Source organism: Parus major, chromosome 10 (genome assembly GCF_001522545.3).
Source record: "Parus major isolate Abel chromosome 10, Parus_major1.1, whole genome shotgun sequence".
Lineage (NCBI taxonomy): Eukaryota > Metazoa > Chordata > Aves > Passeriformes > Paridae > Parus > Parus major.
In genome coordinates this window covers 1,290,083-1,303,168 of record NC_031779.1, presented here as the reverse complement: position 1 = coordinate 1,303,168, position 13,086 = coordinate 1,290,083, and the positions used below count along the sequence as shown (strand labels likewise).

Genomic DNA, 13,086 nt, shown 5'->3' with positions numbered 1-13,086 from the left:
TGATCCCAGTGACATCCCATACCTGTTCTGGCTTTACTACACCCAAGAGCTTTGCTATGTTTAAGAGAGGAGGGAACAAGAACTGCTCATCCCATTTGACATCCAGGATCAGCACAGATTTAGACAGTCCCATAATGATTTTTCTGCTCAGGTGCCTGTTCCTTTCCTAACAATTCCTACCATTTCATTTGGCTTTTAAGATCTTGCATTTTTCAAAGACCTCTATCTTCCAAGTTCAGTGCTTCATGGCCATGCCCAGCCCCAGTCAGAGACCATGGCAGTAGTGTGGGAAGTGGCAGAGCTGGATTTCCCTGTGTAATCACGTGCAGTGCACTGAACTCCAGTGGCATTTCATCACCTGCATGCTCCTTACACCACAAGCTGTTCCCAAGGTTCTTCACCAGCACCATTTGTTTCCACAACCCCAATGAACTTGGAGCACCCCAAATCCCCTTTGCCACACTGAGCAGTGCAGACTCAGCTCCACTGATAAAATCATCACCTTATTCCCCTTCTGATTTCCTATTAAGCCATGAACTTCCCTTTTTCCTGCAGGAGGGAATTCACTCTGACTGCCAGCACCAGGGTTCGAGGCTCTTAGTGAGTGACACTGTCAGAAAGGTTCTGGGGAAGGAAGGGCAACAACATCCTGCAAAGGTTCTCCATAACAAAGGGTAGCTTTTTCCACACAAAATACACATGGATGGATTCAATCATCTATGAACGTTGCATTTTATTTTAATTTTAGTCATTTTAACAGGTCCTGACATCAGACTAACTCACCCAGAGTTTCTGAGATCTCCCCCAAAAGATTTCTAAAACCCCTCATGTCACACTGACCAAATCTCCTTAGTCTGACTTTTTTCAGTCTGCTGATTTTAGGTGCTAGGTTACACAGCACTCTTGGGAACTCAGGATTTCACACTTCAGCTCCTCGAGAAATGTGGAGTGAAGACCATCTGGTCCTGATGATTCCTCACTGTTCACTTCAGGGGTTTGCTCTGAAATAGATTTTACTAACACTGCAAGTTCAGGTACAGCCTCCCTCCAGCTCCCTCTCTATTTGAAAAGATAAAATACAATTTAAGACAAAAGTCTCCAATTTTGCAGAGAACTCTGACAGCAGGAATTCACTTTTCTGCTTCAGGCCATCTTCTCACCCCTTTCTCCTCACACTCCATCATGTGCTGACCCTGTGCTGTCCCTGGCAGATGTCCCAGCTCTGACAGGCCTGGAGAAAACTATCACATGATTTGTATGTTATTTGCAAATGACTCAAAGTTTTGTATTCATTTACTTGCAAATAAACAGGAGAGTAATATTTCCTTTCCCTTGTCCTTAGGAGCTCTCTGGGGAGGTTTGGAGGTGAGTTTTTCTCTTTCCAGGGTAACTTTTCACTGTGAACACAAATGCCACATGCCCTGTATTTGTTTAAACTCTTTGCTTTGTGTTTTTAGTAACCTTCATCAAACTATTTCATTCTCAGTTAACTTCTATTACACAGACCCCCTTCTACAAAACTAAACGCTGATGGTGGTCATGGATGTCACCACCCTGGAATGGCCATCATTTTACCAATGATGGCCATTAAAATGAATACCATCATTTTACCAATCCCTAATACCTGGATAGATTTTGGGGTTGAGCCTGGATTCTCCATGTTTCCATGACTACAAGGCCATTCCCTGTGGTGTGGGGTTGGGAATGTTGATGTTTGGGCAGAGGCTGATGAGGCCTGGCAGGGATGGACCCTCAGTGCTGAGCACCAGCAGAAGAGAGGAGAGAGGGAAGCTGGGGCTGGAGAATCTCTGTGCCCACACAAACCATCCCCTTTGCCCATGGAACTTCCATGCAGGGCTGCTCCTGGGGGACAGTCACAGCAGAAGGAATTCCTGGGTGTCTCAGGATGATGGGCACCACGTGGGTGCTGCTCTGACCCACAGCACCCATGGCTCAGGGCTGAGGGATGGAATCCCCACGTGCTCTGAGCTCAGGGGAACAAGTGGCAGAGCTCCCTCAGCTGTTCCCTGCAGGGATGAGACACTGACCTTTGTCCAGGACCAGGGTAAATAACTGCTGCTGCCATAACACTTCCCAGGTGTATTCAGCAACAGGACCAGAAGCAATGGGTATGAAAATGAAACCACAAGTTCCACCTCACTGTGAGGAAGAATTGCTTGGCATCAATCCAGGAGGGTGTGGAGTCTTCCCTGCCTGGAGACATCCCAATCCCACCTGGAAGATCCTGAATGGACTGCATGGTCTCCAGAGCTCCTTTCCAATCCCAGCTGCCCTGTGAGTGTGCCTCAAGAGTATCTGGCCCTGCCAGGGAGTGCCTGTCCTGCAGTAACCTCAGCTGGGATGTTTTGCCCACAGCAGGGGAACACACAGGTGGAAACTCAAACTGTCTGTGGACTGGAGATGTACAAATTTACAGATTCCTTCCTGTCTCCTTCTATGGGAGAGTTTTGGCCTCGATATCTTCTGCACTTGTCACCTCCCCTCCAGTTCTCCCAGTAAAAGCCCTCCATGACCAAAGGCACCAAGGATTTATTTCCTTTGTGCTCAGACTGAGCCCACCCTCTGTGGGAGGACATCTCTGACAACCTGTGGAGGCACAGGCCCGGATTAACCAGCTGCTTTTGGGGTGAACTCCTCCAATTAAGGAGGAACTCAGACAAAGGACAGATGACAAAAGAGATTTCTATATGGAAATGAGAACCACATGACATGGAAAAGCTTATCCACTGTAATAAACTAAAGCAGAGCTCACTCAATGCTTATCAGAGGGTATTGCTGATTATCATTCAAAGCAACTTCTCGGGTGATTTTTAGAAGTAAAAGCCTTAATCTAGGCATCAATAATGTAAAACTGTTACATTCATTATTTCTCTGTTTTACTAAGCTCTCCTTCCCCAGTCCTTCTAGGAGATATCTCGCCTGTTTGACCCTGAATCTACTCCAAGTACCATGGAAACATCTGAATAACAAGAACGCTCATCAAAATTTAAACTTCTTACAGCAGCGCCAAAGGCAATGAAATTTTTATTGAATTCCAGAGCCCTCATTTTCCACACAAAGCCGAGCTGGAGAAGTCTCAGACAGCCCTGAGCAAGACAAGGCCCAGAGCCTTTGGGGCCTTGTTTCCCATTTCCAGCTATTTCCAGGCAAAACCCTCGACCCCAGTTCCCACCACGCTGCCTCTTGTGTCTGTTTAGATCCCTCCTGGCCCCTCCAAACAAAGCCCCACCAGGGGTCCTCCATCCACCCTGGGACTGCTTCCTGGAGGGATCTGCAGCACTGCTGCCATCACTGTGAACAGTAAAGTGTTACTTCAGGATTTGGGGATGTTTGTTCTGGATAGATTTGTATGGATTTATACAGTGGATATAGGGCTGAGTCCCCCCTCCACCAAACACCTCGGTAAGAAATGCTTTATAATTGGACAAATTGTGAGTATGGCACATTTTCCACTCTTATTTTCTTCCTTGAGTCTTTCAAAAACTCAAATCCTAAGTTTACAATTGTTCAAGTAATTTTGATTTGTGAAGATTAAAAATACATAATAATAACAATAACAATAATAATAACAACAATAACAACAACAACAATAATAATAATAATAGTAATACTACAACTGTTGACTTTGTCAAAGCTGACAGGGAGATGCCTGGAAAGCAGAGAGGGACTGCAGCCTTGCACAGGCACTGTGGAGAGGGAATAAATGGTTCTGGATCTGCCATTCCCTGGAATTCCCAGGTGCCTTCCCCAGCCCTGCCTCGCTGCTGGGATTGGGCAGACATTTATGGAGCAAATCCAGCATTTGAGAGGTGACTGTGGCCTGTCAGCCCTTTCTCCAGGGCAGTCAGAGCTCTGAAGGGACAGATTATGGGATGCATATTCTGAAAAATCAATGCTCAAGTGTCTCACACTGGGCACTAAAACAGCTGGATACATTTCCTCTTAATTTTTCTGTGTCCCAGTCAATTTTTAAAATGGATTCAATGCCACTTCATTTCAGCAGAGAGCAAAAACACATTCATTAGTGGTTATGAATGATTCAGGTGCCATGGAGCTGAATACCAAAACAGGAATAAATATGGATTTGAACTGAGCATTATAAATAAACCATGGGACTATCCCCTGAATAAGGAAAAATATCAAATATTGAATATTTTCTCAATAAAGTAGCACTGTGAAGTTTGTGCAGTGCACAAGGCAGTGAGATCCTGGGGAGAAACAGCAGGAGAACACGTATTTAAGAATTTCCTAACTTCATCCCATAAGAAGGGGAAAGAGGACATGACAAATTAAAGACAGCAAGCCTTGACATCCCTTATCTTTGACTACTTCCCAGTGCAGCCCTCACAGTAGGGAGGTTCATTTGTGTGCTGCAAACTGAGGAGCTCCAAAGGCCAGGAAGGACACACATTTTAAGATAATTTCAAATATTAAGATGTTTGTTCACTGAATACAGATTGCCTCAGATCATTTGGGGAAAAGACAAGCTAGGGCTGGGAACAGTAAAAATAATTTATAGGATCAACTAAGCCCCTCTCATGTTCACCAATTGCTGCTGCTGGATCCAGGAATTAGAAAAAATATCTTTCTCCTGATCAAGTTCAAAAGAAAATATAGAGAGTTAATGCTTTTCCATGTTTTTGTCTTGTAATGACACAAATTCTGCAGGCTGGCTTTACACATCAATTCCAATTCCTTTCCAGCTCAGTGAATGCAGGGCCCATCTTCACATCCAAGTCCCTTCTAATTTACAAATCCCAAAAATAACCTTAATTACAACCCACTTCAATAATAGCTTCCGTGTAAGGAACAAGCAAACAAGACTCTGCAGCCTGAAAAGAAAGAACTCAAAGGACTCAATAGAGGCCTAGATAGACATGTCTGGTGTAGGGGGTGGATAAGGGAGCACTGGCTCAGCCTTTCCCATCAAAGCTGGGAAAAGAAAATCCAAATAAATTGAACAGATTGGCACAAAATCAAGAAAAAAGGTGCTGTTTTCTCAGAGCCATGGGATGCTTACATGGAGGAGTGGGAGAGGAAAATGGAATAATAGGAACAAAATCTATGGGGGGGGGCTGATAAATAATGGAGAAACCACTGAGGAAAGCCCAATCTGCCTGGAGAAGGAGACTTTACTCAGGGGAAATAACAACTCCTCTCGCCTTTTGCTTAAATCCCCGCAGCCACCTGTCCCTGGACACTGCCAGAAGAGGGGATCCTGCCTTCCCTGTCACCATTCCCTGTCCCTGAGCTGCCACACCCTGCCAGGGGTCACCACCCAACAGGAGCTCTTGGGGTCCTCTACCAAAAGAGATTCTCATTTCCCTTTTACACTTTTTTATCTTTAAATAGATTCTAACCACTGAAGTCCAGAAAGATAAACTTGGAGCAATCTTTGTAAACTGTGCCATTAACTGCACAAAAATCTTCTAATTAATCTTTCAGCTTTCCAGATTTACTGAAAGTGGAATCTGAGGCTGTTTCTTGCCTCACTGCAGAGGTACAAATTCATCTTTCCAATCTCTTATGTTGAAACCTGACCCAGCACATGATGCCTGTGATAACAGCAGGAATTCAGAATGGGAATTCTGGAAAGCACAGACTGCACTAACACTCTTATCTTAAATAAAACCCAGGAATTTGGGTTTCTTAAGGTAAAGAAATTAAGACAGGTATTATGGATCAGGTGCACACCTCAAATCCAATGAAGTTTCTAATATTTAAAGTTTTGATATTTTAGAGAAGAACTTTACTCTCAAAAAGAAACAGGCTTCAGAGCATTCACACATTTAAGATACAAATTAGTAACAGTGAATAGATTAGGAAGCTCTGAGAGTCTGCAGTAGTCAGATATCAAATTAGAAAATGAAACAGTGAGCACTTTAACAGAGGCAAAGGAGCCTCCCTATATAAACACCAGTCAATAATTCTAAAATACTATCTTAGAACAGTATTTTTGGCAAGGTGGTACAGCAATGGATCCCTACAAGGGAGAGATGCTCCTCCAAATGACATTTTACCCATCTGAGCAGTTCCAAGGCAAACCAAAGAATCCTTTAGGTTGGAAACAACTTCCAAGATCGAGTCCCAGCATTAACCCAGCACTGCCAGATCCATCACTAAACCAGGGCCCCAAGTGCCACATCCAGAATTCAAATACTCCCTTTAATCTGTAACATTTTCCTGCACTTCTAAGAATATTCCCTTTTCCTTGGAAAACAACAGTCAACTACAATCCCCTGTGAAACTAAAGGAGTTCCAGTTTTCCAAGAGAGCCAGTTTAACACCTGAGCCCACAATCCTTTACCCAAGTATTCCAAGTGCAGATTTAACATGGCTGTGGTTGCTGTGATGATGCAGAGCTCTGGAAACGGCACCAGCAGTCCATGGAAACCCTTCAGAGGCTCCCAAAAAGCCTTTTCCTTCTGCTCACACCCAGGGGAATTCTACACGAGTTAACAGGTGAATTGTGGGAACCCTGCTTCTCCTCCTCTGTTCCAGCTGCAATCCAAAGCTGCAGCAGGGAGATCAGCAGCTCCAAAATCACTCCTCTAATGGTTAATCACACTAATGATCGTTTAAGCAAATTAGCAGAGCAGGAAGCGTGCATGATGCAGATTGAGTGTGTGACTGGGAGCAGGAACACAGAGCCCACACTGCTCCAGCCCCAGAAATCAGAGCTGACAGAACTGAACCTCCTCCCCAGCCCCACACAGCCTCCAGTGGCTCCTTTCCTTTCCCACTCCATGCAAATTCCCAGAGAACAAAGCAAAGTTTCAGCTAATTATTTAAAGCACAATGATTTGAGCCTTATAGCTTCTTCTGCAGCCAAGAGAACGTAACAGGATGGTGGTCACAAACTCTTACTTTTCTCCTATCTTCTCACTGGAAGCACTTTCCTAAAATACAGTTTCTTATCTATGTGGCATCTTAGGATGTGCTATAGGAAACAGGCAAAGGATAAACACTATAAATCACAGATATGTTAGTGTTGACATTGTCAGTAAACAAAGTTATTAATTATACACATACTGGGAAAGCTGAAGAAAAATTATTTGCCCAAAGGGGAAAGGCAAAATTATATTTTAAAGATTCTCCCCAAAGCATGGCATGCAGCATATAGTAAATCATTAAAATTTAGTGAAATGTTTGTTCTGCAGCCCTGACTCAGCTCTCAGAGCCATGAGCTGCTATAAACTCACCTCAAAAGAGACTTTCAGTACAGAAAAGTGACGTAATTTAAGTTCTGCTTCAGCCTCTTTGGTTCTTCCCTGAGCTCCCCGGCCAACACTGGCTCCAGCCCTGCCACAGAGCCAGAGGGTGGTGGGGAAGGGGCCACTGCCACCCCTCAGAGCCCCCTCCAGCCTGGCCTTGGACACTGCCAGGGATGGGGCAGCCACAGCTTCTCTGTGCCAGGGCCTCCTCACCCTCACAGGGAAAGCTCTTGGCCACAATTCCTCACTCAGCCAGGACACATCCTCCAAATCCCTGCGTGCCCAGAGACTGGGATCACCCAGGACAGGTCTGATGCTTTGCACAAGCCCAGGCAGACGATCCCATTGCTCTTCCCTCACTCTCCTCACTTCTCTTTGTGCCTTCCTGCAGTTTCCAGCAGGATCTGCTCCATGACCCTGCTGGGCACTGAGGTGCCACTGACTGCCCTGTGCTTCCCAGGGTTTTCCATGAACATTATTACATCAGGATAAACAAAGAGCAATAATTTGAGCTTGGAGCTCATTGAGTTACAGAACATGAAGCAGAATTATTTCCAAAGGCTGCCAAAATGTTACATCTCCTTCAAATCCCACTCCACTCTGCCACATTGCTATGGAAAAAACACATTGTCCTGCCTAAGGGACCTGCTCCTTGTGCTTGCTGATCCAGCTCCTGACAGACATGCAGCACCTTTTGGGAAGGTTTTGCAACTGCAGGCAATACAAAGAGAAATCCTGAGCAATCCTGTGCATTAACCCATCAGTGATGAGGAGGCTCCAGGCATTGTAACTCAGGATGAGCACCAACCCCTTTTACTCACGTGTCTTTGCAGAACCAAGTGCTTTACCAAAGCTAAAACCATCTGATGTGAGAGACACACTGGGGAGTGGCACTTCCAGAGCACAGGGTGCTTTGAGGTACCACAGTACAGCAATTTATACCCTCACCTGCAAAGTGCTTTGTTTCATGTTACACTGAGACTACATTTAAGCTCCTAAGGATGTGAAAAAGAGAGATCATAGATGTGACCTTTGAGTCAGCACTTGAAAACAAACAAGACGGCAGAGCTGCCAGAATTTGGGACTGCTTAGAAAAATATTCAATATAAAAATAACGTTCTGCCCCTCATTAACCATTAACCAGCCTGCTTTGATCCTGGTTTCCTTCTGTGAGTATCTTGGATCCTGTTCCCATTTCCCTCCAGGCCTGCCCCCAGCACCCCTCTGGAGAGAGCACCTTGAGGAGCACAAAACACCTTTATTAGGCAGTTCACAGCTGCCTCCAGGGCTTCCCATCTCCTCCAGACACTGCAAGTGTTTAACTTCCACTGGCATCATAACCAAAGCTGTTTACCCCAGGAACCCAAACTCCACCGTGGTTTTCCTTTAAATAATTCTCCTCACGAAGACAAACTAATTAACTGCAAGACTGCATAGGGAATCAGCCACCACAGATAAGAGCCCACCTCCTTCCCACAAATTACCAGATTGTTTCATCTCTGCAACTTTGGGAGAAACTTCCCTGCCAAGGACTAAAGTTTGGATAATGAGACATCCAGTAATGGCAATAATCTGGCTCCCATTAGAGAAATCAATTATCTGCTGGATGAGAGTCAGCTTAACCATCATAAAAATTTAACTTGAAAGAAAGTCTATGTTCACTTTATGGTATGGGCTCTCTCTCAAGGCTGATTGATGTGTGGTGTTCCTCAGCATTTCCACTTTAATATCACGCTCAGTTTTTGTCATGAAATTTGGTGGTGTGAAAACTGCAAAAGTTTCTGCTGAAACGGAAAAAAAAATAAAATTAAATCCCATAAATTCAAAAATTAAACTTGGAGCTTGATTCAACCAATTAAAATGGAAGAATGACCCTGATGCACAGAGAAAAGTACTCACCATTTAGGGCACCACTCCTATAAAAAGAGTCTCACTTAGAGGCAAAAGGCATTTTAATGAGCTGCTTAGTTCACACATTCACATTTCTTGGAAGTCTCTGGCATGTGCAACTTAAAAATTACTACTGAACCTTTCAGCTTTTAGTTTGCAATTGAAATTCTGTCATCTCCTTTCGATGGGGAATAAAAGCAGTATTAAAACCCCTGTAGCTTATCTCTAGTACATACATATCCTTGAAACCTTACAAGTACCCATGAGCACTTGGCACCATGAGCATTGTATGAAAAACACACTGCAAAAAGAGTAAATCCTGCGCTGGGCTGGATTTTAGTTCCAAACTAAAAAGAACATTTTTTACTTTGGAGACCAAAATAAAACCCCACCCCTAAATATGAACCTTGGGCAAAACCCTGCATTTTCTTTAACTGCCTGTCTAGGCCAAAGGCTCAGCCTCAGCTTACTGTTTTAAAAGTCATTTTTGGGGAAAAGGATTTCTGTCCATAAAGCAGCAGCTGGTTCAAACCCCTATAAATATGATCCTCATTTATTAGAAACTCTGACCGAAAGAGAAACCAGCCTTTACAGTTCCCTCAGCTCAATATCAGTTTCAACACAGCAGATATTTAAGACACTGCTGCTTAATTTAGTAACATTTTCATTATCCCCAAGGATTCCTCAAGAGCATTTACAAGGAAAACCATTTGTGTTAATTCTATGGGTTACTGATCATTTGGTTTTGTCTTTCTTAATGGCTTTTTTATAAATATATATTTATCTCACAAAGAGGTTTGTTTTTTTTTTAAACTCCACATGTATCTCATCTTCCTGGCATGTGCAGTTCTGGATCTTACTTCCCAAATCCACACACCATTCCATTAGGGACACCCATCCCAAAGGATTTCATCCCTGTCCTCATGAACCCCTGCCCATATGGGGGCTGTTTTGTAACTGTTTTTTCAGCACCACAAAAATGTGTTTGCAAGCTCTGCAGCACCTCTGTAACACAGAGACAACTTTTCCAGATTCAATCAGACTGTCCAGGGAATTTCAGATGTTTCATGTACAAGAACCTCATGATTAAAGTTGTCAGGTCTTTGGAAAAGACTCTGTAAGAGGCAAAGCCTCCCTTGCAGCAGGATTATCTGGGATCTGCACACCCCATGGTCCGAGGGATGGTCCCTAGAGAGGGGCACATCATCCCTGTCCTCACCACCAGCATCATCCCGGGGTCATCCCAAACCTGTCCTGGCCACAGGGATCCCACTGGCCACAGGCACAGCACAAGGCACACCCAGCAGCTGCCCCTGCTCAGCCCCGACCTCAGCAAAGGTCACAAAACCCTCTCAGCCCTGAGCACGGCACAGATCATGGCCTGGCAGGGCTCCCCTGAGCTTCTCCTACAGCACAAATCACTGTTCTCTGGCCACCTCAGAATGTTACACATCTGCACTGCTACCAGAGAATCCTCCTTTAAATTCCAGCAAAGCTCACTGGTAGGTTTTGGAATACAGCTACAGAAAACAAATGCTGGTGCCCCCATTGAGAACCGTGGCAAGCTCTCTTCCACGTGTCAAGGGCTGGACAAATGTTCCTGTTGGTCTTAGAAAAACATCAAGACACACCAAAAAACCTGCAATGTTACAACAGTCTGGCTCCAGAACAAGATCTCGACACTGAGCAGGAAAAGCAGAGGTTCTGCTGAGCCCAAGCTCTGTGGAACAGAAATCAGATCACAGCCTTGATCACCAGAGTGGGACTTTTGCATGATGCAAAGAATATTTTGGGGAATTCACCTTTGGTATTAAAAATTACATCTCTCCCAAAGACAGGCTTTTCTGGTGTCCAGGTACAACCTGAACAAGTGAGGTAGCATTAAAATAATGCTCCCCTGTCCTTCCTCTCCCAGGTACTTGAAAATCTATTAATAACTTTTCCACCACCTTGAATATAAATGTGAGAGAAAAAATTCCCAGTTAGCTGAATTCAAAAGTAAACTGTGAACTCCATTCACATTAAACTACACTAAGTTTAGTTTAGTGGAGGACTTTCAGAAAGCCCTGTCAGAAAAACGGTGAAGTGTAGTGGTAGAGACCCAAATTCTGGGGAGTTCAGCTCATCCACCTTCCTCAGACTCCTGGACCCACTGCCCTTGTTTGCATCACTACAGAAAAAAGGTCACTAATTACTCATTATATTTTCAGGGCAAGAAGTAACTCCTATGAAGCCAAGGGGGTGTTTTTATTTCCAAGCAGCACATTCCAAGACCCCCAAAAAGGACAATACTTTGTCTCCCACGTGAGCCTTTAACAGATTCAGGTTCATGGAGCATCTCTTGACTCTCTAATTGAGGGGCAACCCATTATCAAATACAGCACTAAGCTTAATTAGAGAGAGAAATCGATGAAGATCATCTAGAAGGTATGAGAAAGGTCTGAGCAATTTTCAGTGATGGTTCAAGTTTCTTCCCTGGAATTGTTTCCAATAATAATGAAAGCTTAATGCAAAACTAAGAGTTACCCAGACATATTACTCTGCTGCTGCAGGACTTAATGTGCTTTGCAAACAGCTACAATTTCTGGGGAGGATGGCATCAGCTTTTATCAAAGCAGCTGCCCCAGTGAAGCCTGGAAAACAAACCCAGGGTTCTTCACATTCAGGCTGCTCTTCCTTCTGCAGCTGTCTTGATTTTGTTCTAAAGCAAGTCTTGACTTGCCTCACACATCCTGGTACGTTCTTTTATTTTAATAACAAGTCATATACTAATAGATGTATAATCACAACTAGTTTTTAAGCCAAAATCTTCAATTTATAATTTACAATAATTACCTGCCATGAGTAATCAAAGTACTAGAGACCCCATCCCAGCAGGAGCAAAGGCAACAGGGAAATCAAGATGAGGCAATCCTGCCAAAGCCCCCAGAACAGAGAAATCACTGCTCCCTGACACTGCAGGACCAACACTCAAAAATACCTATTTTCTGCTGGAATAAGGCTTTGCAATTGCTGTAAGCCTTGTCATTTCCAGCACTTCCTTCTGAAGCACAAAGTGGACAATTCCATCAAAACACTTCTGCATTTGGCTTTTTCCATACAATTTGCTCTGGCAGCACGAGGCTGTGACCAGCCACATGCAGTCTCTGATTTATCATTACAGATACCCCAAAAGAAACTTCTCTGGCTTTATTTTCAGATTTTGTTATGTTAACACAGCAAGACATTTAATGCATAATACTTAAGATACACTATCAGACACCGAATGCTGTCCTAGACAACTCAGAAGTTGAGTTTCTACTATTCCAAAAATTCACTGAAAGGCAGTAACAAACAACAGCAAAGAGCAACTCTCACTCTTCTCCCACAAACACAGGGATTGATTTATTTTACAGGCTTCAGACCTGCCATGTCAATTTTACAGGAGAATGAAAATGGAAATTTTTTGGGGTTTGTTTATGATTTTCTGGTTCATTATTAACTGCAGTAAATATTTCAACAGGGAGAGAAAGTCCCCCCAAGCTGCTGTCCCCACCCCAGCACCAAGGCAGGCCACAGGAAGCCCCTGTGGTGACCTCACTCAGTCCCAGCCCCTGCACAAAGCCCCAGGGTGCTGGGCACAGCCATCAATTTGAAATATTGCCCAGCTGAAGGCTGAACTCATGACCTTCCCAGTATTTAACTGCCACTCTGGCTCTTCCAGGCTGAGCAGATTAAATACAGTAACTACCTGTTTCCCCAGCTCTGCTGTCATCACTTCCCACTCTTATCTGAGGGAAACGCTACAGATTCTTTCATGACTGGGGAGAGCAAAACAAATTTTTCCAGTGCTCTGAGTTCATTACAGGTGTTGTAAATAACCTGGCAGCAGCACCCACAGCGAGGGGAGAGCACTGTCACTACAGCCAAGACAGAGGTGACTTTTCAGGCACCAAATTCTTGCCTCCAGCATGGGAAGTGC

The 13,086-nt window shown here is 44.1% G+C and overlaps 1 protein-coding gene and 1 long non-coding RNA gene across 8 annotated transcripts in view; one reads left to right on the top strand and one right to left on the bottom strand.

The window, feature by feature from the left end:
* NEO1 (neogenin 1) overlaps positions 1–13,086 on the bottom strand; it is a 159,606-nt gene that overhangs the window by 66,918 nt on the left and 79,602 nt on the right. The gene's annotated exons all lie outside the window — the stretch shown is intronic.
* LOC117244961 lies at positions 1,309–2,772 on the top strand. Its single transcript, XR_004498993.1, has 2 exons — positions 1,309–1,365; positions 2,099–2,772. It is a non-coding gene; the product is annotated as an uncharacterized LOC117244961 (long non-coding RNA).